The sequence below is a fragment of the Schistocerca cancellata genome, chromosome 2 (genome assembly GCF_023864275.1).
Source record: "Schistocerca cancellata isolate TAMUIC-IGC-003103 chromosome 2, iqSchCanc2.1, whole genome shotgun sequence".
NCBI classification, from domain to species: domain Eukaryota; kingdom Metazoa; phylum Arthropoda; class Insecta; order Orthoptera; family Acrididae; genus Schistocerca; species Schistocerca cancellata.
Genome location: NC_064627.1, coordinates 258,003,402 through 258,026,543, shown reverse-complemented (window position 1 = coordinate 258,026,543; position 23,142 = coordinate 258,003,402). Strand labels below are relative to the sequence as shown.

General features: G+C 53.9%; 54 non-coding genes across 54 annotated transcripts; all 54 read right to left on the bottom strand.

Annotated features, from left to right (window-relative positions):
* Nucleotides 1-429: 429 nt before the first annotated feature.
* On the bottom strand, nt 430-511 carry Trnal-cag (transfer RNA leucine (anticodon CAG)). Its single transcript has one exon. It is a non-coding gene; the product is annotated as a tRNA-Leu (tRNA).
* Nucleotides 512-591: 80 nt separating this feature from the next.
* Trnal-aag (transfer RNA leucine (anticodon AAG)) lies at nt 592-673 on the bottom strand. The gene has a single exon. It is a non-coding gene; the product is annotated as a tRNA-Leu (tRNA).
* Nucleotides 674-962: 289 nt separating this feature from the next.
* On the bottom strand, nt 963-1,034 carry Trnah-gug (transfer RNA histidin (anticodon GUG)). The gene has a single exon. It is a non-coding gene; the product is annotated as a tRNA-His (tRNA).
* A 695-nt stretch (nt 1,035-1,729) lies between these two features.
* On the bottom strand, nt 1,730-1,811 carry Trnal-cag (transfer RNA leucine (anticodon CAG)). The gene has a single exon. It is a non-coding gene; the product is annotated as a tRNA-Leu (tRNA).
* Nucleotides 1,812-1,891: 80 nt separating this feature from the next.
* Nucleotides 1,892-1,973, bottom strand: Trnal-aag (transfer RNA leucine (anticodon AAG)). The gene has a single exon. It is a non-coding gene; the product is annotated as a tRNA-Leu (tRNA).
* Nucleotides 1,974-2,262: 289 nt separating this feature from the next.
* On the bottom strand, nt 2,263-2,334 carry Trnah-gug (transfer RNA histidin (anticodon GUG)). Its single transcript has one exon. It is a non-coding gene; the product is annotated as a tRNA-His (tRNA).
* A 695-nt stretch (nt 2,335-3,029) lies between these two features.
* On the bottom strand, nt 3,030-3,111 carry Trnal-cag (transfer RNA leucine (anticodon CAG)). The gene has a single exon. It is a non-coding gene; the product is annotated as a tRNA-Leu (tRNA).
* An 80-nt stretch (nt 3,112-3,191) lies between these two features.
* Nucleotides 3,192-3,273, bottom strand: Trnal-aag (transfer RNA leucine (anticodon AAG)). The gene has a single exon. It is a non-coding gene; the product is annotated as a tRNA-Leu (tRNA).
* Nucleotides 3,274-3,562: 289 nt separating this feature from the next.
* Trnah-gug (transfer RNA histidin (anticodon GUG)) lies at nt 3,563-3,634 on the bottom strand. The gene has a single exon. It is a non-coding gene; the product is annotated as a tRNA-His (tRNA).
* Nucleotides 3,635-4,329: 695 nt separating this feature from the next.
* Nucleotides 4,330-4,411, bottom strand: Trnal-cag (transfer RNA leucine (anticodon CAG)). The gene has a single exon. It is a non-coding gene; the product is annotated as a tRNA-Leu (tRNA).
* Nucleotides 4,412-4,491: 80 nt separating this feature from the next.
* On the bottom strand, nt 4,492-4,573 carry Trnal-aag (transfer RNA leucine (anticodon AAG)). Its single transcript has one exon. It is a non-coding gene; the product is annotated as a tRNA-Leu (tRNA).
* A 289-nt stretch (nt 4,574-4,862) lies between these two features.
* Trnah-gug (transfer RNA histidin (anticodon GUG)) lies at nt 4,863-4,934 on the bottom strand. Its single transcript has one exon. It is a non-coding gene; the product is annotated as a tRNA-His (tRNA).
* A 695-nt stretch (nt 4,935-5,629) lies between these two features.
* On the bottom strand, nt 5,630-5,711 carry Trnal-cag (transfer RNA leucine (anticodon CAG)). Its single transcript has one exon. It is a non-coding gene; the product is annotated as a tRNA-Leu (tRNA).
* An 80-nt stretch (nt 5,712-5,791) lies between these two features.
* On the bottom strand, nt 5,792-5,873 carry Trnal-aag (transfer RNA leucine (anticodon AAG)). Its single transcript has one exon. It is a non-coding gene; the product is annotated as a tRNA-Leu (tRNA).
* Nucleotides 5,874-6,162: 289 nt separating this feature from the next.
* Trnah-gug (transfer RNA histidin (anticodon GUG)) lies at nt 6,163-6,234 on the bottom strand. The gene has a single exon. It is a non-coding gene; the product is annotated as a tRNA-His (tRNA).
* A 695-nt stretch (nt 6,235-6,929) lies between these two features.
* On the bottom strand, nt 6,930-7,011 carry Trnal-cag (transfer RNA leucine (anticodon CAG)). Its single transcript has one exon. It is a non-coding gene; the product is annotated as a tRNA-Leu (tRNA).
* An 80-nt stretch (nt 7,012-7,091) lies between these two features.
* Trnal-aag (transfer RNA leucine (anticodon AAG)) lies at nt 7,092-7,173 on the bottom strand. Its single transcript has one exon. It is a non-coding gene; the product is annotated as a tRNA-Leu (tRNA).
* A 289-nt stretch (nt 7,174-7,462) lies between these two features.
* Nucleotides 7,463-7,534, bottom strand: Trnah-gug (transfer RNA histidin (anticodon GUG)). The gene has a single exon. It is a non-coding gene; the product is annotated as a tRNA-His (tRNA).
* Nucleotides 7,535-8,229: 695 nt separating this feature from the next.
* Trnal-cag (transfer RNA leucine (anticodon CAG)) lies at nt 8,230-8,311 on the bottom strand. Its single transcript has one exon. It is a non-coding gene; the product is annotated as a tRNA-Leu (tRNA).
* Nucleotides 8,312-8,391: 80 nt separating this feature from the next.
* On the bottom strand, nt 8,392-8,473 carry Trnal-aag (transfer RNA leucine (anticodon AAG)). The gene has a single exon. It is a non-coding gene; the product is annotated as a tRNA-Leu (tRNA).
* Nucleotides 8,474-8,762: 289 nt separating this feature from the next.
* Nucleotides 8,763-8,834, bottom strand: Trnah-gug (transfer RNA histidin (anticodon GUG)). Its single transcript has one exon. It is a non-coding gene; the product is annotated as a tRNA-His (tRNA).
* A 695-nt stretch (nt 8,835-9,529) lies between these two features.
* Nucleotides 9,530-9,611, bottom strand: Trnal-cag (transfer RNA leucine (anticodon CAG)). Its single transcript has one exon. It is a non-coding gene; the product is annotated as a tRNA-Leu (tRNA).
* An 80-nt stretch (nt 9,612-9,691) lies between these two features.
* Nucleotides 9,692-9,773, bottom strand: Trnal-aag (transfer RNA leucine (anticodon AAG)). Its single transcript has one exon. It is a non-coding gene; the product is annotated as a tRNA-Leu (tRNA).
* A 289-nt stretch (nt 9,774-10,062) lies between these two features.
* Nucleotides 10,063-10,134, bottom strand: Trnah-gug (transfer RNA histidin (anticodon GUG)). Its single transcript has one exon. It is a non-coding gene; the product is annotated as a tRNA-His (tRNA).
* Nucleotides 10,135-10,829: 695 nt separating this feature from the next.
* Trnal-cag (transfer RNA leucine (anticodon CAG)) lies at nt 10,830-10,911 on the bottom strand. Its single transcript has one exon. It is a non-coding gene; the product is annotated as a tRNA-Leu (tRNA).
* An 80-nt stretch (nt 10,912-10,991) lies between these two features.
* Nucleotides 10,992-11,073, bottom strand: Trnal-aag (transfer RNA leucine (anticodon AAG)). Its single transcript has one exon. It is a non-coding gene; the product is annotated as a tRNA-Leu (tRNA).
* Nucleotides 11,074-11,362: 289 nt separating this feature from the next.
* Trnah-gug (transfer RNA histidin (anticodon GUG)) lies at nt 11,363-11,434 on the bottom strand. Its single transcript has one exon. It is a non-coding gene; the product is annotated as a tRNA-His (tRNA).
* A 695-nt stretch (nt 11,435-12,129) lies between these two features.
* Trnal-cag (transfer RNA leucine (anticodon CAG)) lies at nt 12,130-12,211 on the bottom strand. The gene has a single exon. It is a non-coding gene; the product is annotated as a tRNA-Leu (tRNA).
* Nucleotides 12,212-12,291: 80 nt separating this feature from the next.
* Nucleotides 12,292-12,373, bottom strand: Trnal-aag (transfer RNA leucine (anticodon AAG)). The gene has a single exon. It is a non-coding gene; the product is annotated as a tRNA-Leu (tRNA).
* Nucleotides 12,374-12,662: 289 nt separating this feature from the next.
* Nucleotides 12,663-12,734, bottom strand: Trnah-gug (transfer RNA histidin (anticodon GUG)). The gene has a single exon. It is a non-coding gene; the product is annotated as a tRNA-His (tRNA).
* A 694-nt stretch (nt 12,735-13,428) lies between these two features.
* Nucleotides 13,429-13,510, bottom strand: Trnal-cag (transfer RNA leucine (anticodon CAG)). The gene has a single exon. It is a non-coding gene; the product is annotated as a tRNA-Leu (tRNA).
* Nucleotides 13,511-13,590: 80 nt separating this feature from the next.
* Trnal-aag (transfer RNA leucine (anticodon AAG)) lies at nt 13,591-13,672 on the bottom strand. Its single transcript has one exon. It is a non-coding gene; the product is annotated as a tRNA-Leu (tRNA).
* Nucleotides 13,673-13,961: 289 nt separating this feature from the next.
* On the bottom strand, nt 13,962-14,033 carry Trnah-gug (transfer RNA histidin (anticodon GUG)). Its single transcript has one exon. It is a non-coding gene; the product is annotated as a tRNA-His (tRNA).
* A 695-nt stretch (nt 14,034-14,728) lies between these two features.
* Nucleotides 14,729-14,810, bottom strand: Trnal-cag (transfer RNA leucine (anticodon CAG)). The gene has a single exon. It is a non-coding gene; the product is annotated as a tRNA-Leu (tRNA).
* Nucleotides 14,811-14,890: 80 nt separating this feature from the next.
* Trnal-aag (transfer RNA leucine (anticodon AAG)) lies at nt 14,891-14,972 on the bottom strand. Its single transcript has one exon. It is a non-coding gene; the product is annotated as a tRNA-Leu (tRNA).
* Nucleotides 14,973-15,261: 289 nt separating this feature from the next.
* On the bottom strand, nt 15,262-15,333 carry Trnah-gug (transfer RNA histidin (anticodon GUG)). Its single transcript has one exon. It is a non-coding gene; the product is annotated as a tRNA-His (tRNA).
* A 695-nt stretch (nt 15,334-16,028) lies between these two features.
* Nucleotides 16,029-16,110, bottom strand: Trnal-cag (transfer RNA leucine (anticodon CAG)). The gene has a single exon. It is a non-coding gene; the product is annotated as a tRNA-Leu (tRNA).
* An 80-nt stretch (nt 16,111-16,190) lies between these two features.
* On the bottom strand, nt 16,191-16,272 carry Trnal-aag (transfer RNA leucine (anticodon AAG)). The gene has a single exon. It is a non-coding gene; the product is annotated as a tRNA-Leu (tRNA).
* A 289-nt stretch (nt 16,273-16,561) lies between these two features.
* On the bottom strand, nt 16,562-16,633 carry Trnah-gug (transfer RNA histidin (anticodon GUG)). The gene has a single exon. It is a non-coding gene; the product is annotated as a tRNA-His (tRNA).
* Nucleotides 16,634-17,328: 695 nt separating this feature from the next.
* On the bottom strand, nt 17,329-17,410 carry Trnal-cag (transfer RNA leucine (anticodon CAG)). The gene has a single exon. It is a non-coding gene; the product is annotated as a tRNA-Leu (tRNA).
* Nucleotides 17,411-17,490: 80 nt separating this feature from the next.
* Trnal-aag (transfer RNA leucine (anticodon AAG)) lies at nt 17,491-17,572 on the bottom strand. Its single transcript has one exon. It is a non-coding gene; the product is annotated as a tRNA-Leu (tRNA).
* A 289-nt stretch (nt 17,573-17,861) lies between these two features.
* Trnah-gug (transfer RNA histidin (anticodon GUG)) lies at nt 17,862-17,933 on the bottom strand. Its single transcript has one exon. It is a non-coding gene; the product is annotated as a tRNA-His (tRNA).
* Nucleotides 17,934-18,628: 695 nt separating this feature from the next.
* Trnal-cag (transfer RNA leucine (anticodon CAG)) lies at nt 18,629-18,710 on the bottom strand. The gene has a single exon. It is a non-coding gene; the product is annotated as a tRNA-Leu (tRNA).
* An 80-nt stretch (nt 18,711-18,790) lies between these two features.
* Nucleotides 18,791-18,872, bottom strand: Trnal-aag (transfer RNA leucine (anticodon AAG)). The gene has a single exon. It is a non-coding gene; the product is annotated as a tRNA-Leu (tRNA).
* Nucleotides 18,873-19,161: 289 nt separating this feature from the next.
* Nucleotides 19,162-19,233, bottom strand: Trnah-gug (transfer RNA histidin (anticodon GUG)). The gene has a single exon. It is a non-coding gene; the product is annotated as a tRNA-His (tRNA).
* Nucleotides 19,234-19,929: 696 nt separating this feature from the next.
* On the bottom strand, nt 19,930-20,011 carry Trnal-cag (transfer RNA leucine (anticodon CAG)). Its single transcript has one exon. It is a non-coding gene; the product is annotated as a tRNA-Leu (tRNA).
* Nucleotides 20,012-20,091: 80 nt separating this feature from the next.
* Trnal-aag (transfer RNA leucine (anticodon AAG)) lies at nt 20,092-20,173 on the bottom strand. The gene has a single exon. It is a non-coding gene; the product is annotated as a tRNA-Leu (tRNA).
* A 289-nt stretch (nt 20,174-20,462) lies between these two features.
* On the bottom strand, nt 20,463-20,534 carry Trnah-gug (transfer RNA histidin (anticodon GUG)). Its single transcript has one exon. It is a non-coding gene; the product is annotated as a tRNA-His (tRNA).
* Nucleotides 20,535-21,229: 695 nt separating this feature from the next.
* On the bottom strand, nt 21,230-21,311 carry Trnal-cag (transfer RNA leucine (anticodon CAG)). Its single transcript has one exon. It is a non-coding gene; the product is annotated as a tRNA-Leu (tRNA).
* An 82-nt stretch (nt 21,312-21,393) lies between these two features.
* On the bottom strand, nt 21,394-21,475 carry Trnal-aag (transfer RNA leucine (anticodon AAG)). The gene has a single exon. It is a non-coding gene; the product is annotated as a tRNA-Leu (tRNA).
* A 289-nt stretch (nt 21,476-21,764) lies between these two features.
* On the bottom strand, nt 21,765-21,836 carry Trnah-gug (transfer RNA histidin (anticodon GUG)). The gene has a single exon. It is a non-coding gene; the product is annotated as a tRNA-His (tRNA).
* Nucleotides 21,837-22,531: 695 nt separating this feature from the next.
* Trnal-cag (transfer RNA leucine (anticodon CAG)) lies at nt 22,532-22,613 on the bottom strand. The gene has a single exon. It is a non-coding gene; the product is annotated as a tRNA-Leu (tRNA).
* An 80-nt stretch (nt 22,614-22,693) lies between these two features.
* Nucleotides 22,694-22,775, bottom strand: Trnal-aag (transfer RNA leucine (anticodon AAG)). The gene has a single exon. It is a non-coding gene; the product is annotated as a tRNA-Leu (tRNA).
* A 289-nt stretch (nt 22,776-23,064) lies between these two features.
* On the bottom strand, nt 23,065-23,136 carry Trnah-gug (transfer RNA histidin (anticodon GUG)). Its single transcript has one exon. It is a non-coding gene; the product is annotated as a tRNA-His (tRNA).
* Between the last annotated feature and the right edge of the window lie 6 nt (nt 23,137-23,142).

Genomic DNA, 23,142 nt, shown 5'->3' with positions numbered 1-23,142 from the left:
GGAATTCAGAGAGACAACGGGCTGTTCTACATTACTTCGCATCAGGACATCACTAAATGTAAGCCGCTGTCGCTGTTGCAAATTGTTTTTTTAAAACAAACATGCGACGGGGGCAATCCTGCCGCAGGTGGCCACTCTCGTTACAAATATGGCACGTGGGAATTTGTCCGGTATAGGTAACTAGCCCCTAGTATCCACACCCCATTATGTGCGACGGGATATTAACCTTTACTTCCATTTCAACAGATCGCACCCCGCTATAACACTGCAGCTTATGTTCCCTGGACCACATTTCATTTCTAACAGACCTAACGTCACCGTACTTCGACAAAACCTGTGCTACGACAATTTAAGAAAGCGACGCTCACGCTTTGCTGCGCTATTTCCTTGGCGGGCAATCAGTGCTCCTGTTTTCGAGACAGAAAACGTTGGCAGCGATGGGATTCGAACCCACGCCTCCGAAGAGACTGGTGCCTGAAACCAGCGCCTTAGACCGCTCGGCCACGCTACCTCCGCGACGCGGCGGTCACAGGAGCTGCGTTCTACCGCACGAGAACACACCGCAAATGCACAAAAACGAGAAGTAAAAATTGGCAGCGGTGGGATTCGAACCCACGCCTCCGAAGAGACTGGTGCCTTAAACCAGCGCCTTAGACCGCTCGGCCACGCTACCTGCGCCATCGTTCTTCGCGTCTCCAGAAACCACTGCACGACACAGTTTCCTGTTCTGCTGCGACTGGCTGCTCATTCATCGTACCTCAAACAACTGCCCCTTTCGACTATAGATTTAACCTCTCAGGCAGCTACCCACGCTCTGGGGCGGCCGAATTTCTTGTTGATAATGAAATGGTAGTGCAACCTGCGGCCTGCGGAACATGAGTGAAAAATGATGGGAGCATTGTGATTTCAAACACTGGGTGACTATCACGATTGCAGCAACTGCCAGGCAAAACCTTCAAAATTGCCGTGACCAGGATTCGAACCTGGGTTATTGCGGCCACAACGCAATGTCCTAACCACTAGACGATCACGGCCACGGAGGCACCCTCGGAAGCAGGTGTCGCGACTGCACCTGCAAGATACACAGCAAAGCTCAGCCCACTGTGTCAGACGCGATCTTCGTTATATGTATATGAGCAAATGAACGTGCCTGCGCTGTTAGGACACTTACGAGAGTGGTTAGCTGCCTGGCAATGTCTTGCAGTCCTCCAAGTCAGTTGACCACAGGTACGTGCCCCGATAAGAGGTGGACAGGTGTCGCATCTCTCTCGCCGTCACTTGTGGCCGTGATTCATACTTAACGTACATTTCTGCAAGCGTCAGCGAAGCGTCAGTCGAGCAAAGTCGGGACAAGTCGCATAAGAGGAGCAACAAAATGTGCACTTCCGGTACCGGGAATCGAACCCGGGCCTCGTGGGAGAGAGCCAGGTATCCCAGCCACTAGACGACACCGGATAACGACACAAGCGCTCCTCCAACAAACACGGCAAGCGTCCACCAGCTACTTGACGACAACTGCAAAAATTAACGTTTCCACTTTGTAGAGCGGCATGCTCGGGACGTATCTCGTGGAGACGAACGCCAGCAATCATGCGACCAAACTGCGCCGGTGAATGCTGTTGTTACACCACGCACTGTGCTACGACAATTTAAGAAAGCGACGCTCACGCTTTGCTGCGCTATTTCCTTGGCGGGCAATCAGTGCTCCTGTTTTCGAGACAGAAAACGTTGGCAGCGATGGGATTCGAACCCACGCCTCCGAAGAGACTGGTGCCTGAAACCAGCGCCTTAGACCGCTCGGCCACGCTACCTCCGCGACGCGGCGGTCACAGGAGCTGCGTTCTACCGCACGAGAACACACCGCAAATGCACAAAAACGAGAAGTAAAAATTGGCAGCGGTGGGATTCGAACCCACGCCTCCGAAGAGACTGGTGCCTTAAACCAGCGCCTTAGACCGCTCGGCCACGCTACCTGCGCCATCGTTCTTCGCGTCTCCAGAAACCACTGCACGACACAGTTTCCTGTTCTGCTGCGACTGGCTGCTCATTCATCGTACCTCAAACAACTGCCCCTTTCGACTATAGATTTAACCTCTCAGGCAGCTACCCACGCTCTGGGGCGGCCGAATTTCTTGTTGATAATGAAATGGTAGTGCAACCTGCGGCCTGCGGAACATGAGTGAAAAATGATGGGAGCATTGTGATTTCAAACACTGGGTGACTATCACGATTGCAGCAACTGCCAGGCAAAACCTTCAAAATTGCCGTGACCAGGATTCGAACCTGGGTTATTGCGGCCACAACGCAATGTCCTAACCACTAGACGATCACGGCCACGGAGGCACCCTCGGAAGCAGGTGTCGCGACTGCACCTGCAAGATACACAGCAAAGCTCAGCCCACTGTGTCAGACGCGATCTTCGTTATATGTATATGAGCAAATGAACGTGCCTGCGCTGTTAGGACACTTACGAGAGTGGTTAGCTGCCTGGCAATGTCTTGCAGTCCTCCAAGTCAGTTGACCACAGGTACGTGCCCCGATAAGAGGTGGACAGGTGTCGCATCTCTCTCGCCGTCACTTGTGGCCGTGATTCATACTTAACGTACATTTCTGCAAGCGTCAGCGAAGCGTCAGTCGAGCAAAGTCGGGACAAGTCGCATAAGAGGAGCAACAAAATGTGCACTTCCGGTACCGGGAATCGAACCCGGGCCTCGTGGGAGAGAGCCAGGTATCCCAGCCACTAGACGACACCGGATAACGACACAAGCGCTCCTCCAACAAACACGGCAAGCGTCCACCAGCTACTTGACGACAACTGCAAAAATTAACGTTTCCACTTTGTAGAGCGGCATGCTCGGGACGTATCTCGTGGAGACGAACGCCAGCAATCATGCGACCAAACTGCGCCGGTGAATGCTGTTGTTACACCACGCACTGTGCTACGACAATTTAAGAAAGCGACGCTCACGCTTTGCTGCGCTATTTCCTTGGCGGGCAATCAGTGCTCCTGTTTTCGAGACAGAAAACGTTGGCAGCGATGGGATTCGAACCCACGCCTCCGAAGAGACTGGTGCCTGAAACCAGCGCCTTAGACCGCTCGGCCACGCTACCTCCGCGACGCGGCGGTCACAGGAGCTGCGTTCTACCGCACGAGAACACACCGCAAATGCACAAAAACGAGAAGTAAAAATTGGCAGCGGTGGGATTCGAACCCACGCCTCCGAAGAGACTGGTGCCTTAAACCAGCGCCTTAGACCGCTCGGCCACGCTACCTGCGCCATCGTTCTTCGCGTCTCCAGAAACCACTGCACGACACAGTTTCCTGTTCTGCTGCGACTGGCTGCTCATTCATCGTACCTCAAACAACTGCCCCTTTCGACTATAGATTTAACCTCTCAGGCAGCTACCCACGCTCTGGGGCGGCCGAATTTCTTGTTGATAATGAAATGGTAGTGCAACCTGCGGCCTGCGGAACATGAGTGAAAAATGATGGGAGCATTGTGATTTCAAACACTGGGTGACTATCACGATTGCAGCAACTGCCAGGCAAAACCTTCAAAATTGCCGTGACCAGGATTCGAACCTGGGTTATTGCGGCCACAACGCAATGTCCTAACCACTAGACGATCACGGCCACGGAGGCACCCTCGGAAGCAGGTGTCGCGACTGCACCTGCAAGATACACAGCAAAGCTCAGCCCACTGTGTCAGACGCGATCTTCGTTATATGTATATGAGCAAATGAACGTGCCTGCGCTGTTAGGACACTTACGAGAGTGGTTAGCTGCCTGGCAATGTCTTGCAGTCCTCCAAGTCAGTTGACCACAGGTACGTGCCCCGATAAGAGGTGGACAGGTGTCGCATCTCTCTCGCCGTCACTTGTGGCCGTGATTCATACTTAACGTACATTTCTGCAAGCGTCAGCGAAGCGTCAGTCGAGCAAAGTCGGGACAAGTCGCATAAGAGGAGCAACAAAATGTGCACTTCCGGTACCGGGAATCGAACCCGGGCCTCGTGGGAGAGAGCCAGGTATCCCAGCCACTAGACGACACCGGATAACGACACAAGCGCTCCTCCAACAAACACGGCAAGCGTCCACCAGCTACTTGACGACAACTGCAAAAATTAACGTTTCCACTTTGTAGAGCGGCATGCTCGGGACGTATCTCGTGGAGACGAACGCCAGCAATCATGCGACCAAACTGCGCCGGTGAATGCTGTTGTTACACCACGCACTGTGCTACGACAATTTAAGAAAGCGACGCTCACGCTTTGCTGCGCTATTTCCTTGGCGGGCAATCAGTGCTCCTGTTTTCGAGACAGAAAACGTTGGCAGCGATGGGATTCGAACCCACGCCTCCGAAGAGACTGGTGCCTGAAACCAGCGCCTTAGACCGCTCGGCCACGCTACCTCCGCGACGCGGCGGTCACAGGAGCTGCGTTCTACCGCACGAGAACACACCGCAAATGCACAAAAACGAGAAGTAAAAATTGGCAGCGGTGGGATTCGAACCCACGCCTCCGAAGAGACTGGTGCCTTAAACCAGCGCCTTAGACCGCTCGGCCACGCTACCTGCGCCATCGTTCTTCGCGTCTCCAGAAACCACTGCACGACACAGTTTCCTGTTCTGCTGCGACTGGCTGCTCATTCATCGTACCTCAAACAACTGCCCCTTTCGACTATAGATTTAACCTCTCAGGCAGCTACCCACGCTCTGGGGCGGCCGAATTTCTTGTTGATAATGAAATGGTAGTGCAACCTGCGGCCTGCGGAACATGAGTGAAAAATGATGGGAGCATTGTGATTTCAAACACTGGGTGACTATCACGATTGCAGCAACTGCCAGGCAAAACCTTCAAAATTGCCGTGACCAGGATTCGAACCTGGGTTATTGCGGCCACAACGCAATGTCCTAACCACTAGACGATCACGGCCACGGAGGCACCCTCGGAAGCAGGTGTCGCGACTGCACCTGCAAGATACACAGCAAAGCTCAGCCCACTGTGTCAGACGCGATCTTCGTTATATGTATATGAGCAAATGAACGTGCCTGCGCTGTTAGGACACTTACGAGAGTGGTTAGCTGCCTGGCAATGTCTTGCAGTCCTCCAAGTCAGTTGACCACAGGTACGTGCCCCGATAAGAGGTGGACAGGTGTCGCATCTCTCTCGCCGTCACTTGTGGCCGTGATTCATACTTAACGTACATTTCTGCAAGCGTCAGCGAAGCGTCAGTCGAGCAAAGTCGGGACAAGTCGCATAAGAGGAGCAACAAAATGTGCACTTCCGGTACCGGGAATCGAACCCGGGCCTCGTGGGAGAGAGCCAGGTATCCCAGCCACTAGACGACACCGGATAACGACACAAGCGCTCCTCCAACAAACACGGCAAGCGTCCACCAGCTACTTGACGACAACTGCAAAAATTAACGTTTCCACTTTGTAGAGCGGCATGCTCGGGACGTATCTCGTGGAGACGAACGCCAGCAATCATGCGACCAAACTGCGCCGGTGAATGCTGTTGTTACACCACGCACTGTGCTACGACAATTTAAGAAAGCGACGCTCACGCTTTGCTGCGCTATTTCCTTGGCGGGCAATCAGTGCTCCTGTTTTCGAGACAGAAAACGTTGGCAGCGATGGGATTCGAACCCACGCCTCCGAAGAGACTGGTGCCTGAAACCAGCGCCTTAGACCGCTCGGCCACGCTACCTCCGCGACGCGGCGGTCACAGGAGCTGCGTTCTACCGCACGAGAACACACCGCAAATGCACAAAAACGAGAAGTAAAAATTGGCAGCGGTGGGATTCGAACCCACGCCTCCGAAGAGACTGGTGCCTTAAACCAGCGCCTTAGACCGCTCGGCCACGCTACCTGCGCCATCGTTCTTCGCGTCTCCAGAAACCACTGCACGACACAGTTTCCTGTTCTGCTGCGACTGGCTGCTCATTCATCGTACCTCAAACAACTGCCCCTTTCGACTATAGATTTAACCTCTCAGGCAGCTACCCACGCTCTGGGGCGGCCGAATTTCTTGTTGATAATGAAATGGTAGTGCAACCTGCGGCCTGCGGAACATGAGTGAAAAATGATGGGAGCATTGTGATTTCAAACACTGGGTGACTATCACGATTGCAGCAACTGCCAGGCAAAACCTTCAAAATTGCCGTGACCAGGATTCGAACCTGGGTTATTGCGGCCACAACGCAATGTCCTAACCACTAGACGATCACGGCCACGGAGGCACCCTCGGAAGCAGGTGTCGCGACTGCACCTGCAAGATACACAGCAAAGCTCAGCCCACTGTGTCAGACGCGATCTTCGTTATATGTATATGAGCAAATGAACGTGCCTGCGCTGTTAGGACACTTACGAGAGTGGTTAGCTGCCTGGCAATGTCTTGCAGTCCTCCAAGTCAGTTGACCACAGGTACGTGCCCCGATAAGAGGTGGACAGGTGTCGCATCTCTCTCGCCGTCACTTGTGGCCGTGATTCATACTTAACGTACATTTCTGCAAGCGTCAGCGAAGCGTCAGTCGAGCAAAGTCGGGACAAGTCGCATAAGAGGAGCAACAAAATGTGCACTTCCGGTACCGGGAATCGAACCAGGGCCTCGTGGGAGAGAGCCAGGTATCCCAGCCACTAGACGACACCGGATAACGACACAAGCGCTCCTCCAACAAACACGGCAAGCGTCCACCAGCTACTTGACGACAACTGCAAAAATTAACGTTTCCACTTTGTAGAGCGGCATGCTCGGGACGTATCTCGTGGAGACGAACGCCAGCAATCATGCGACCAAACTGCGCCGGTGAATGCTGTTGTTACACCACGCACTGTGCTACGACAATTTAAGAAAGCGACGCTCACGCTTTGCTGCGCTATTTCCTTGGCGGGCAATCAGTGCTCCTGTTTTCGAGACAGAAAACGTTGGCAGCGATGGGATTCGAACCCACGCCTCCGAAGAGACTGGTGCCTGAAACCAGCGCCTTAGACCGCTCGGCCACGCTACCTCCGCGACGCGGCGGTCACAGGAGCTGCGTTCTACCGCACGAGAACACACCGCAAATGCACAAAAACGAGAAGTAAAAATTGGCAGCGGTGGGATTCGAACCCACGCCTCCGAAGAGACTGGTGCCTTAAACCAGCGCCTTAGACCGCTCGGCCACGCTACCTGCGCCATCGTTCTTCGCGTCTCCAGAAACCACTGCACGACACAGTTTCCTGTTCTGCTGCGACTGGCTGCTCATTCATCGTACCTCAAACAACTGCCCCTTTCGACTATAGATTTAACCTCTCAGGCAGCTACCCACGCTCTGGGGCGGCCGAATTTCTTGTTGATAATGAAATGGTAGTGCAACCTGCGGCCTGCGGAACATGAGTGAAAAATGATGGGAGCATTGTGATTTCAAACACTGGGTGACTATCACGATTGCAGCAACTGCCAGGCAAAACCTTCAAAATTGCCGTGACCAGGATTCGAACCTGGGTTATTGCGGCCACAACGCAATGTCCTAACCACTAGACGATCACGGCCACGGAGGCACCCTCGGAAGCAGGTGTCGCGACTGCACCTGCAAGATACACAGCAAAGCTCAGCCCACTGTGTCAGACGCGATCTTCGTTATATGTATATGAGCAAATGAACGTGCCTGCGCTGTTAGGACACTTACGAGAGTGGTTAGCTGCCTGGCAATGTCTTGCAGTCCTCCAAGTCAGTTGACCACAGGTACGTGCCCCGATAAGAGGTGGACAGGTGTCGCATCTCTCTCGCCGTCACTTGTGGCCGTGATTCATACTTAACGTACATTTCTGCAAGCGTCAGCGAAGCGTCAGTCGAGCAAAGTCGGGACAAGTCGCATAAGAGGAGCAACAAAATGTGCACTTCCGGTACCGGGAATCGAACCCGGGCCTCGTGGGAGAGAGCCAGGTATCCCAGCCACTAGACGACACCGGATAACGACACAAGCGCTCCTCCAACAAACACGGCAAGCGTCCACCAGCTACTTGACGACAACTGCAAAAATTAACGTTTCCACTTTGTAGAGCGGCATGCTCGGGACGTATCTCGTGGAGACGAACGCCAGCAATCATGCGACCAAACTGCGCCGGTGAATGCTGTTGTTACACCACGCACTGTGCTACGACAATTTAAGAAAGCGACGCTCACGCTTTGCTGCGCTATTTCCTTGGCGGGCAATCAGTGCTCCTGTTTTCGAGACAGAAAACGTTGGCAGCGATGGGATTCGAACCCACGCCTCCGAAGAGACTGGTGCCTGAAACCAGCGCCTTAGACCGCTCGGCCACGCTACCTCCGCGACGCGGCGGTCACAGGAGCTGCGTTCTACCGCACGAGAACACACCGCAAATGCACAAAAACGAGAAGTAAAAATTGGCAGCGGTGGGATTCGAACCCACGCCTCCGAAGAGACTGGTGCCTTAAACCAGCGCCTTAGACCGCTCGGCCACGCTACCTGCGCCATCGTTCTTCGCGTCTCCAGAAACCACTGCACGACACAGTTTCCTGTTCTGCTGCGACTGGCTGCTCATTCATCGTACCTCAAACAACTGCCCCTTTCGACTATAGATTTAACCTCTCAGGCAGCTACCCACGCTCTGGGGCGGCCGAATTTCTTGTTGATAATGAAATGGTAGTGCAACCTGCGGCCTGCGGAACATGAGTGAAAAATGATGGGAGCATTGTGATTTCAAACACTGGGTGACTATCACGATTGCAGCAACTGCCAGGCAAAACCTTCAAAATTGCCGTGACCAGGATTCGAACCTGGGTTATTGCGGCCACAACGCAATGTCCTAACCACTAGACGATCACGGCCACGGAGGCACCCTCGGAAGCAGGTGTCGCGACTGCACCTGCAAGATACACAGCAAAGCTCAGCCCACTGTGTCAGACGCGATCTTCGTTATATGTATATGAGCAAATGAACGTGCCTGCGCTGTTAGGACACTTACGAGAGTGGTTAGCTGCCTGGCAATGTCTTGCAGTCCTCCAAGTCAGTTGACCACAGGTACGTGCCCCGATAAGAGGTGGACAGGTGTCGCATCTCTCTCGCCGTCACTTGTGGCCGTGATTCATACTTAACGTACATTTCTGCAAGCGTCAGCGAAGCGTCAGTCGAGCAAAGTCGGGACAAGTCGCATAAGAGGAGCAACAAAATGTGCACTTCCGGTACCGGGAATCGAACCCGGGCCTCGTGGGAGAGAGCCAGGTATCCCAGCCACTAGACGACACCGGATAACGACACAAGCGCTCCTCCAACAAACACGGCAAGCGTCCACCAGCTACTTGACGACAACTGCAAAAATTAACGTTTCCACTTTGTAGAGCGGCATGCTCGGGACGTATCTCGTGGAGACGAACGCCAGCAATCATGCGACCAAACTGCGCCGGTGAATGCTGTTGTTACACCACGCACTGTGCTACGACAATTTAAGAAAGCGACGCTCACGCTTTGCTGCGCTATTTCCTTGGCGGGCAATCAGTGCTCCTGTTTTCGAGACAGAAAACGTTGGCAGCGATGGGATTCGAACCCACGCCTCCGAAGAGACTGGTGCCTGAAACCAGCGCCTTAGACCGCTCGGCCACGCTACCTCCGCGACGCGGCGGTCACAGGAGCTGCGTTCTACCGCACGAGAACACACCGCAAATGCACAAAAACGAGAAGTAAAAATTGGCAGCGGTGGGATTCGAACCCACGCCTCCGAAGAGACTGGTGCCTTAAACCAGCGCCTTAGACCGCTCGGCCACGCTACCTGCGCCATCGTTCTTCGCGTCTCCAGAAACCACTGCACGACACAGTTTCCTGTTCTGCTGCGACTGGCTGCTCATTCATCGTACCTCAAACAACTGCCCCTTTCGACTATAGATTTAACCTCTCAGGCAGCTACCCACGCTCTGGGGCGGCCGAATTTCTTGTTGATAATGAAATGGTAGTGCAACCTGCGGCCTGCGGAACATGAGTGAAAAATGATGGGAGCATTGTGATTTCAAACACTGGGTGACTATCACGATTGCAGCAACTGCCAGGCAAAACCTTCAAAATTGCCGTGACCAGGATTCGAACCTGGGTTATTGCGGCCACAACGCAATGTCCTAACCACTAGACGATCACGGCCACGGAGGCACCCTCGGAAGCAGGTGTCGCGACTGCACCTGCAAGATACACAGCAAAGCTCAGCCCACTGTGTCAGACGCGATCTTCGTTATATGTATATGAGCAAATGAACGTGCCTGCGCTGTTAGGACACTTACGAGAGTGGTTAGCTGCCTGGCAATGTCTTGCAGTCCTCCAAGTCAGTTGACCACAGGTACGTGCCCCGATAAGAGGTGGACAGGTGTCGCATCTCTCTCGCCGTCACTTGTGGCCGTGATTCATACTTAACGTACATTTCTGCAAGCGTCAGCGAAGCGTCAGTCGAGCAAAGTCGGGACAAGTCGCATAAGAGGAGCAACAAAATGTGCACTTCCGGTACCGGGAATCGAACCCGGGCCTCGTGGGAGAGAGCCAGGTATCCCAGCCACTAGACGACACCGGATAACGACACAAGCGCTCCTCCAACAAACACGGCAAGCGTCCACCAGCTACTTGACGACAACTGCAAAAATTAACGTTTCCACTTTGTAGAGCGGCATGCTCGGGACGTATCTCGTGGAGACGAACGCCAGCAATCATGCGACCAAACTGCGCCGGTGAATGCTGTTGTTACACCACGCACTGTGCTACGACAATTTAAGAAAGCGACGCTCACGCTTTGCTGCGCTATTTCCTTGGCGGGCAATCAGTGCTCCTGTTTTCGAGACAGAAAACGTTGGCAGCGATGGGATTCGAACCCACGCCTCCGAAGAGACTGGTGCCTGAAACCAGCGCCTTAGACCGCTCGGCCACGCTACCTCCGCGACGCGGCGGTCACAGGAGCTGCGTTCTACCGCACGAGAACACACCGCAAATGCACAAAAACGAGAAGTAAAAATTGGCAGCGGTGGGATTCGAACCCACGCCTCCGAAGAGACTGGTGCCTTAAACCAGCGCCTTAGACCGCTCGGCCACGCTACCTGCGCCATCGTTCTTCGCGTCTCCAGAAACCACTGCACGACACAGTTTCCTGTTCTGCTGCGACTGGCTGCTCATTCATCGTACCTCAAACAACTGCCCCTTTCGACTATAGATTTAACCTCTCAGGCAGCTACCCACGCTCTGGGGCGGCCGAATTTCTTGTTGATAATGAAATGGTAGTGCAACCTGCGGCCTGCGGAACATGAGTGAAAAATGATGGGAGCATTGTGATTTCAAACACTGGGTGACTATCACGATTGCAGCAACTGCCAGGCAAAACCTTCAAAATTGCCGTGACCAGGATTCGAACCTGGGTTATTGCGGCCACAACGCAATGTCCTAACCACTAGACGATCACGGCCACGGAGGCACCCTCGGAAGCAGGTGTCGCGACTGCACCTGCAAGATACACAGCAAAGCTCAGCCCACTGTGTCAGACGCGATCTTCGTTATATGTATATGAGCAAATGAACGTGCCTGCGCTGTTAGGACACTTACGAGAGTGGTTAGCTGCCTGGCAATGTCTTGCAGTCCTCCAAGTCAGTTGACCACAGGTACGTGCCCCGATAAGAGGTGGACAGGTGTCGCATCTCTCTCGCCGTCACTTGTGGCCGTGATTCATACTTAACGTACATTTCTGCAAGCGTCAGCGAAGCGTCAGTCGAGCAAAGTCGGGACAAGTCGCATAAGAGGAGCAACAAAATGTGCACTTCCGGTACCGGGAATCGAACCCGGGCCTCGTGGGAGAGAGCCAGGTATCCCAGCCACTAGACGACACCGGATAACGACACAAGCGCTCCTCCAACAAACACGGCAAGCGTCCACCAGCTACTTGACGACAACTGCAAAAATTAACGTTTCCACTTTGTAGAGCGGCATGCTCGGGACGTATCTCGTGGAGACGAACGCCAGCAATCATGCGACCAAACTGCGCCGGTGAATGCTGTTGTTACACCACGCACTGTGCTACGACAATTTAAGAAAGCGACGCTCACGCTTTGCTGCGCTATTTCCTTGGCGGGCAATCAGTGCTCCTGTTTTCGAGACAGAAAACGTTGGCAGCGATGGGATTCGAACCCACGCCTCCGAAGAGACTGGTGCCTGAAACCAGCGCCTTAGACCGCTCGGCCACGCTACCTCCGCGACGCGGCGGTCACAGGAGCTGCGTTCTACCGCACGAGAACACACCGCAAATGCACAAAAACGAGAAGTAAAAATTGGCAGCGGTGGGATTCGAACCCACGCCTCCGAAGAGACTGGTGCCTTAAACCAGCGCCTTAGACCGCTCGGCCACGCTACCTGCGCCATCGTTCTTCGCGTCTCCAGAAACCACTGCACGACACAGTTTCCTGTTCTGCTGCGACTGGCTGCTCATTCATCGTACCTCAAACAACTGCCCCTTTCGACTATAGATTTAACCTCTCAGGCAGCTACCCACGCTCTGGGGCGGCCGAATTTCTTGTTGATAATGAAATGGTAGTGCAACCTGCGGCCTGCGGAACATGAGTGAAAAATGATGGGAGCATTGTGATTTCAAACACTGGGTGACTATCACGATTGCAGCAACTGCCAGGCAAAACCTTCAAAATTGCCGTGACCAGGATTCGAACCTGGGTTATTGCGGCCACAACGCAATGTCCTAACCACTAGACGATCACGGCCACGGAGGCACCCTCGGAAGCAGGTGTCGCGACTGCACCTGCAAGATACACAGCAAAGCTCAGCCCACTGTGTCAGACGCGATCTTCGTTATATGTATATGAGCAAATGAACGTGCCTGCGCTGTTAGGACACTTACGAGAGTGGTTAGCTGCCTGGCAATGTCTTGAGTCCTCCAAGTCAGTTGACCACAGGTACGTGCCCCGATAAGAGGTGGACAGGTGTCGCATCTCTCTCGCCGTCACTTGTGGCCGTGATTCATACTTAACGTACATTTCTGCAAGCGTCAGCGAAGCGTCAGTCGAGCAAAGTCGGGACAAGTCGCATAAGAGGAGCAACAAAATGTGCACTTCCGGTACCGGGAATCGAACCCGGGCCTCGTGGGAGAGAGCCAGGTATCCCAGCCACTAGACGACACCGGATAACGACACAAGCGCTCCTCCAACAAACACGGCAAGCGTCCACCAGCTACTTGACGACAACTGCAAAAATTAACGTTTCCACTTTGTAGAGCGGCATGCTCGGGACGTATCTCGTGGAGACGAACGCCAGCAATCATGCGACCAAACTGCGCCGGTGAATGCTGTTGTTACACCACGCACTGTGCTACGACAATTTAAGAAAGCGACGCTCACGCTTTGCTGCGCTATTTCCTTGGCGGGCAATCAGTGCTCCTGTTTTCGAGACAGAAAACGTTGGCAGCGATGGGATTCGAACCCACGCCTCCGAAGAGACTGGTGCCTGAAACCAGCGCCTTAGACCGCTCGGCCACGCTACCTCCGCGACGCGGCGGTCACAGGAGCTGCGTTCTACCGCACGAGAACACACCGCAAATGCACAAAAACGAGAAGTAAAAATTGGCAGCGGTGGGATTCGAACCCACGCCTCCGAAGAGACTGGTGCCTTAAACCAGCGCCTTAGACCGCTCGGCCACGCTACCTGCGCCATCGTTCTTCGCGTCTCCAGAAACCACTGCACGACACAGTTTCCTGTTCTGCTGCGACTGGCTGCTCATTCATCGTACCTCAAACAACTGCCCCTTTCGACTATAGATTTAACCTCTCAGGCAGCTACCCACGCTCTGGGGCGGCCGAATTTCTTGTTGATAATGAAATGGTAGTGCAACCTGCGGCCTGCGGAACATGAGTGAAAAATGATGGGAGCATTGTGATTTCAAACACTGGGTGACTATCACGATTGCAGCAACTGCCAGGCAAAACCTTCAAAATTGCCGTGACCAGGATTCGAACCTGGGTTATTGCGGCCACAACGCAATGTCCTAACCACTAGACGATCACGGCCACGGAGGCACCCTCGGAAGCAGGTGTCGCGACTGCACCTGCAAGATACACAGCAAAGCTCAGCCCACTGTGTCAGACGCGATCTTCGTTATATGTATATGAGCAAATGAACGTGCCTGCGCTGTTAGGACACTTACGAGAGTGGTTAGCTGCCTGGCAATGTCTTGCAGTCCTCCAAGTCAGTTGACCACAGGTACGTGCCCCGATAAGAGGTGGACAGGTGTCGCATCTCTCTCGCCGTCACTTGTGGCCGTGATTCATACTTAACGTACATTTCTGCAAGCGTCAGCGAAGCGTCAGTCGAGCAAAGTCGGGACAAGTCGCATAAGAGGAGCAACAAAATGTGCACTTCCGGTACCGGGAATCGAACCCGGGCCTCGTGGGAGAGAGCCAGGTATCCCAGCCACTAGACGACACCGGATAACGACACAAGCGCTCCTCCAACAAACACGGCAAGCGTCCACCAGCTACTTGACGACAACTGCAAAAATTAACGTTTCCACTTTGTAGAGCGGCATGCTCGGGACGTATCTCGTGGAGACGAACGCCAGCAATCATGCGACCAAACTGCGCCGGTGAATGCTGTTGTTACACCACGCACTGTGCTACGACAATTTAAGAAAGCGACGCTCACGCTTTGCTGCGCTATTTCCTTGGCGGGCAATCAGTGCTCCTGTTTTCGAGACAGAAAACGTTGGCAGCGATGGGATTCGAACCCACGCCTCCGAAGAGACTGGTGCCTGAAACCAGCGCCTTAGACCGCTCGGCCACGCTACCTCCGCGACGCGGCGGTCACAGGAGCTGCGTTCTACCGCACGAGAACACACCGCAAATGCACAAAAACGAGAAGTAAAAATTGGCAGCGGTGGGATTCGAACCCACGCCTCCGAAGAGACTGGTGCCTTAAACCAGCGCCTTAGACCGCTCGGCCACGCTACCTGCGCCATCGTTCTTCGCGTCTCCAGAAACCACTGCACGACACAGTTTCCTGTTCTGCTGCGACTGGCTGCTCATTCATCGTACCTCAAACAACTGCCCCTTTCGACTATAGATTTAACCTCTCAGGCAGCTACCCACGCTCTGGGGCGGCCGAATTTCTTGTTGATAATGAAATGGTAGTGCAACCTGCGGCCTGCGGAACATGAGTGAAAAATGATGGGAGCATTGTGATTTCAAACACTGGGTGACTATCACGATTGCAGCAACTGCCAGGCAAAACCTTCAAAATTGCCGTGACCAGGATTCGAACCTGGGTTATTGCGGCCACAACGCAATGTCCTAACCACTAGACGATCACGGCCACGGAGGCACCCTCGGAAGCAGGTGTCGCGACTGCACCTGCAAGATACACAGCAAAGCTCAGCCCACTGTGTCAGACGCGATCTTCGTTATATGTATATGAGCAAATGAACGTGCCTGCGCTGTTAGGACACTTACGAGAGTGGTTAGCTGCCTGGCAATGTCTTGCAGTCCTCCAAGTCAGTTGACCACAGGTACGTGCCCCGATAAGAGGTGGACAGGTGTCGCATCTCTCTCGCCGTCACTTGTGGCCGTGATTCATACTTAACGTACATTTCTGCAAGCGTCAGCGAAGCGTCAGTCGAGCAAAGTCGGGACAAGTCGCATAAGAGGAGCAACAAAATGTGCACTTCCGGTACCGGGAATCGAACCCGGGCCTCGTGGGAGAGAGCCAGGTATCCCAGCCACTAGACGACACCGGATAACGACACAAGCGCTCCTCCAACAAACACGGCAAGCGTCCACCAGCTACTTGACGACAACTGCAAAAATTAACGTTTCCACTTTGTAGAGCGGCATGCTCGGGACGTATCTCGTGGAGACGAACGCCAGCAATCATGCGACCAAACTGCGCCGGTGAATGCTGTTGTTACACCACGCACTGTGCTACGACAATTTAAGAAAGCGACGCTCACGCTTTGCTGCGCTATTTCCTTGGCGGGCAATCAGTGCTCCTGTTTTCGAGACAGAAAACGTTGGCAGCGATGGGATTCGAACCCACGCCTCCGAAGAGACTGGTGCCTGAAACCAGCGCCTTAGACCGCTCGGCCACGCTACCTCCGCGACGCGGCGGTCACAGGAGCTGCGTTCTACCGCACGAGAACACACCGCAAATGCACAAAAACGAGAAGTAAAAATTGGCAGCGGTGGGATTCGAACCCACGCCTCCGAAGAGACTGGTGCCTTAAACCAGCGCCTTAGACCGCTCGGCCACGCTACCTGCGCCATCGTTCTTCGCGTCTCCAGAAACCACTGCACGACACAGTTTCCTGTTCTGCTGCGACTGGCTGCTCATTCATCGTACCTCAAACAACTGCCCCTTTCGACTATAGATTTAACCTCTCAGGCAGCTACCCACGCTCTGGGGCGGCCGAATTTCTTGTTGATAATGAAATGGTAGTGCAACCTGCGGCCTGCGGAACATGAGTGAAAAATGATGGGAGCATTGTGATTTCAAACACTGGGTGACTATCACGATTGCAGCAACTGCCAGGCAAAACCTTCAAAATTGCCGTGACCAGGATTCGAACCTGGGTTATTGCGGCCACAACGCAATGTCCTAACCACTAGACGATCACGGCCACGGAGGCACCCTCGGAAGCAGGTGTCGCGACTGCACCTGCAAGATACACAGCAAAGCTCAGCCCACTGTGTCAGACGCGATCTTCGTTATATGTATATGAGCAAATGAACGTGCCTGCGCTGTTAGGACACTTACGAGAGTGGTTAGCTGCCTGGCAATGTCTTGCAGTCCTCCAAGTCAGTTGACCACAGGTACGTGCCCCGATAAGAGGTGGACAGGTGTCGCATCTCTCTCGCCGTCACTTGTGGCCGTGATTCATACTTAACGTACATTTCTGCAAGCGTCAGCGAAGCGTCAGTCGAGCAAAGTCGGGACAAGTCGCATAAGAGGAGCAACAAAATGTGCACTTCCGGTACCGGGAATCGAACCCGGGCCTCGTGGGAGAGAGCCAGGTATCCCAGCCACTAGACGACACCGGATAACGACACAAGCGCTCCTCCAACAAACACGGCAAGCGTCCACCAGCTACTTGACGACAACTGCAAAAATTAACGTTTCCACTTTGTAGAGCGGCATGCTCGGGACGTATCTCGTGGAGACGAACGCCAGCAATCATGCGACCAAACTGCGCCGGTGAATGCTGTTGTTACACCACGCACTGTGCTACGACAATTTAAGAAAGCGACGCTCACGCTTTGCTGCGCTATTTCCTTGGCGGGCAATCAGTGCTCCTGTTTTCGAGACAGAAAACGTTGGCAGCGATGGGATTCGAACCCACGCCTCCGAAGAGACTGGTGCCTGAAACCAGCGCCTTAGACCGCTCGGCCACGCTACCTCCGCGACGCGGCGGTCACAGGAGCTGCGTTCTACCGCACGAGAACACACCGCAAATGCACAAAAACGAGAAGTAAAAATTGGCAGCGGTGGGATTCGAACCCACGCCTCCGAAGAGACTGGTGCCTTAAACCAGCGCCTTAGACCGCTCGGCCACGCTACCTGCGCCATCGTTCTTCGCGTCTCCAGAAACCACTGCACGACACAGTTTCCTGTTCTGCTGCGACTGGCTGCTCATTCATCGTACCTCAAACAACTGCCCCTTTCGACTATAGATTTAACCTCTCAGGCAGCTACCCACGCTCTGGGGCGGCCGAATTTCTTGTTGATAATGAAATGGTAGTGCAACCTGCGGCCTGCGGAACATGAGTGAAAAATGATGGGAGCATTGTGATTTCAAACACTGGGTGACTATCACGATTGCAGCAACTGCCAGGCAAAACCTTCAAAATTGCCGTGACCAGGATTCGAACCTGGGTTATTGCGGCCACAACGCAATGTCCTAACCACTAGACGATCACGGCCACGGAGGCACCCTCGGAAGCAGGTGTCGCGACTGCACCTGCAAGATACACAGCAAAGCTCAGCCCACTGTGTCAGACGCGATCTTCGTTATATGTATATGAGCAAATGAACGTGCCTGCGCTGTTAGGACACTTACGAGAGTGGTTAGCTGCCTGGCAATGTCTTGCAGTCCTCCAAGTCAGTTGACCACAGGTACGTGCCCCGATAAGAGGTGGACAGGTGTCGCATCTCTCTCGCCGTCACTTGTGGCCGTGATTCATACTTAACGTACATTTCTGCAAGCGTCAGCGAAGCGTCAGTCGAGCAAAGTCGGGACAAGTCGCATAAGAGGAGCAACAAAATGTGCACTTCCGGTACCGGGAATCGAACCCGGGCCTCGTGGGAGAGAGCCAGGTATCCCAGCCACTAGACGACACCGGATAACGACACAAGCGCTCCTCCAACAAACACGGCAAGCGTCCACCAGCTACTTGACGACAACTGCAAAAATTAACGTTTCCACTTTGTAGAGCGGCATGCTCGGGACGTATCTCGTGGAGACGAACGCCAGCAATCATGCGACCAAACTGCGCCGGTGAATGCTGTTGTTACACCACGCACTGTGCTACGACAATTTAAGAAAGCGACGCTCACGCTTTGCTGCGCTATTTCCTTGGCGGGCAATCAGTGCTCCTGTTTTCGAGACAGAAAACGTTGGCAGCGATGGGATTCGAACCCACGCCTCCGAAGAGACTGGTGCCTGAAACCAGCGCCTTAGACCGCTCGGCCACGCTACCTCCGCGACGCGGCGGTCACAGGAGCTGCGTTCTACCGCACGAGAACACACCGCAAATGCACAAAAACGAGAAGTAAAAATTGGCAGCGGTGGGATTCGAACCCACGCCTCCGAAGAGACTGGTGCCTTAAACCAGCGCCTTAGACCGCTCGGCCACGCTACCTGCGCCATCGTTCTTCGCGTCTCCAGAAACCACTGCACGACACAGTTTCCTGTTCTGCTGCGACTGGCTGCTCATTCATCGTACCTCAAACAACTGCCCCTTTCGACTATAGATTTAACCTCTCAGGCAGCTACCCACGCTCTGGGGCGGCCGAATTTCTTGTTGATAATGAAATGGTAGTGCAACCTGCGGCCTGCGGAACATGAGTGAAAAATGATGGGAGCATTGTGATTTCAAACACTGGGTGACTATCACGATTGCAGCAACTGCCAGGCAAAACCTTCAAAATTGCCGTGACCAGGATTCGAACCTGGGTTATTGCGGCCACAACGCAATGTCCTAACCACTAGACGATCACGGCCACGGAGGCACCCTCGGAAGCAGGTGTCGCGACTGCACCTGCAAGATACACAGCAAAGCTCAGCCCACTGTGTCAGACGCGATCTTCGTTATATGTATATGAGCAAATGAACGTGCCTGCGCTGTTAGGGACACTTACGAGAGTGGTTAGCTGCCTGGCAATGTCTTGCAGTCCTCCAAGTCAGTTGACCACAGGTACGTGCCCCGATAAGAGGTGGACAGGTGTCGCATCTCTCTCGCCGTCACTTGTGGCCGTGATTCATACTTAACGTACATTTCTGCAAGCGTCAGCGAAGCGTCAGTCGAGCAAAGTCGGGACAAGTCGCATAAGAGGAGCAACAAAATGTGCACTTCCGGTACCGGGAATCGAACCCGGGCCTCGTGGGAGAGAGCCAGGTATCCCAGCCACTAGACGACACCGGATAACGACACAAGCGCTCCTCCAACAAACACGGCAAGCGTCCACCAGCTACTTGACGACAACTGCAAAAATTAACGTTTCCACTTTGTAGAGCGGCATGCTCGGGACGTATCTCGTGGAGACGAACGCCAGCAATCATGCGACCAAACTGCGCCGGTGAATGCTGTTGTTACACCACGCACTGTGCTACGACAATTTAAGAAAGCGACGCTCACGCTTTGCTGCGCTATTTCCTTGGCGGGCAATCAGTGCTCCTGTTTTCGAGACAGAAAACGTTGGCAGCGATGGGATTCGAACCCACGCCTCCGAAGAGACTGGTGCCTGAAACCAGCGCCTTAGACCGCTCGGCCACGCTACCTCCGCGACGCGGCGGTCACAGGAGCTGCGTTCTACCGCACGAGAACACACCGCAAATGCACAAAAACGAGAAGTAAAAATTGGCAGCGGTGGGATTCGAACCCACGCCTCCGAAGAGACTGGTGCCTTAAACCAGCGCCTTAGACCGCTCGGCCACGCTACCTGCGCCATCGTTCTTCGCGTCTCCAGAAACCACTGCACGACACAGTTTCCTGTTCTGCTGCGACTGGCTGCTCATTCATCGTACCTCAAACAACTGCCCCTTTCGACTATAGATTTAACCTCTCAGGCAGCTACCCACGCTCTGGGGCGGCCGAATTTCTTGTTGATAATGAAATGGTAGTGCAACCTGCGGCCTGCGGAACATGAGTGAAAAATGATGGGAGCATTGTGATTTCAAACACTGGGTGACTATCACGATTGCAGCAACTGCCAGGCAAAACCTTCAAAATTGCCGTGACCAGGATTCGAACCTGGGTTATTGCGGCCACAACGCAATGTCCTAACCACTAGACGATCACGGCCACGGAGGCACCCTCGGAAGCAGGTGTCGCGACTGCACCTGCAAGATACACAGCAAAGCTCAGCCCACTGTGTCAGACGCGATCTTCGTTATATGTATATGAGCAAATGAACGTGCCTGCGCTGTTAGGACACTTACGAGAGTGGTTAGCTGCCTGGCAATGTCTTGCAGTCCTCCAAGTCAGTTGACCACAGGTACGTGCCCCGATAAGAGGTGGACAGGTGTCGCATCTCTCTCGCCGTCACTTGTGGCCGTGATTCATACTTAACGTACATTTCTGCAAGCGTCAGCGAAGCGTCAGTCGAGCAAAGTCGGGACAAGTCGCATAAGAGGAGCAACAAAATGTGCACTTCCGGTACCGGGAATCGAACCCGGGCCTCGTGGGAGAGAGCCAGGTATCCCAGCCACTAGACGACACCGGATAACGACACAAGCGCTCCTCCAACAAACACGGCAAGCGTCCACCAGCTACTTGACGACAACTGCAAAAATTAACGTTTCCACTTTGTAGAGCGGCATGCTCGGGACGTATCTCGTGGAGACGAACGCCAGCAATCATGCGACCAAACTGCGCCGGTGAATGCTGTTGTTACACCACGCACTGTGCTACGACAATTTAAGAAAGCGACGCTCACGCTTTGCTGCGCTATTTCCTTGGCGGGCAATCAGTGCTCCTGTTTTCGAGACAGAAAACGTTGGCAGCGATGGGATTCGAACCCACGCCTCCGAAGAGACTGGTGCCTGAAACCAGCGCCTTAGACCGCTCGGCCACGCTACCTCCGCGACGCGGCGGTCACAGGAGCTGCGTTCTACCGCACGAGAACACACACCGCAAATGCACAAAAACGAGAAGTAAAAATTGGCAGCGGTGGGATTCGAACCCACGCCTCCGAAGAGACTGGTGCCTTAAACCAGCGCCTTAGACCGCTCGGCCACGCTACCTGCGCCATCGTTCTTCGCGTCTCCAGAAACCACTGCACGACACAGTTTCCTGTTCTGCTGCGACTGGCTGCTCATTCATCGTACCTCAAACAACTGCCCCTTTCGACTATAGATTTAACCTCTCAGGCAGCTACCCACGCTCTGGGGCGGCCGAATTTCTTGTTGATAATGAAATGGTAGTGCAACCTGCGGCCTGCGGAACATGAGTGAAAAATGATGGGAGCATTGTGATTTCAAACACTGGGTGACTATCACGATTGCAGCAACTGCCAGGCAAAACCTTCAAAATTGCCGTGACCAGGATTCGAACCTGGGTTATTGCGGCCACAACGCAATGTCCTAACCACTAGACGATCACGGCCACGGAGGCACCCTCGGAAGCAGGTGTCGCGACTGCACCTGCAAGATACACAGCAAAGCTCAGCCCACTGTGTCAGACGCGATCTTCGTTATATGTATATGAGCAAATGAACGTGCCTGCGCTGTTAGGACACTTACGAGAGTGGTTAGCTGCCTGGCAATGTCTTGCAGTCCTCCAAGTCAGTTGACCACAGGTACGTGCCCCGATAAGAGGTGGACAGGTGTCGCATCTCTCTCGCCGTCACTTGTGGCCGTGATTCATACTTAACGTACATTTCTGCAAGCGTCAGCGAAGCGTCAGTCGAGCAAAGTCGGGACAAGTCGCATAAGAGGAGCAACAAAATGTGCACTTCCGGTACCGGGAATCGAACCCGGGCCTCGTGGGAGAGAGCCAGGTATCCCAGCCACTAGACGACACCGGATAACGACACAAGCGCTCCTCCAACAAACACGGCAAGCGTCCACCAGCTACTTGACGACAACTGCAAAAATTAACGTTTCCACTTTGTAGAGCGGCATGCTCGGGACGTATCTCGTGGAGACGAACGCCAGCAATCATGCGACCAAACTGCGCCGGTGAATGCTGTTGTTACACCACGCACTGTGCTACGACAATTTAAGAAAGCGACGCTCACGCTTTGCTGCGCTATTTCCTTGGCGGGCAATCAGTGCTCCTGTTTTCGAGACAGAAAACGTTGGCAGCGATGGGATTCGAACCCACGCCTCCGAAGAGACTGGTGCCTGAAACCAGCGCCTTAGACCGCTCGGCCACGCTACCTCCGCGACGCGGCGGTCACAGGAGCTGCGTTCTACCGCACGAGAACACACCGCAAATGCACAAAAACGAGAAGTAAAAATTGGCAGCGGTGGGATTCGAACCCACGCCTCCGAAGAGACTGGTGCCTTAAACCAGCGCCTTAGACCGCTCGGCCACGCTACCTGCGCCATCGTTCTTCGCGTCTCCAGAAACCACTGCACGACACAGTTTCCTGTTCTGCTGCGACTGGCTGCTCATTCATCGTACCTCAAACAACTGCCCCTTTCGACTATAGATTTAACCTCTCAGGCAGCTACCCACGCTCTGGGGCGGCCGAATTTCTTGTTGATAATGAAATGGTAGTGCAACCTGCGGCCTGCGGAACATGAGTGAAAAATGATGGGAGCATTGTGATTTCAAACACTGGGTGACTATCACGATTGCAGCAACTGCCAGGCAAAACCTTCAAAATTGCCGTGACCAGGATTCGAACCTGGGTTATTGCGGCCACAACGCAATGTCCTAACCACTAGACGATCACGGCCACGGA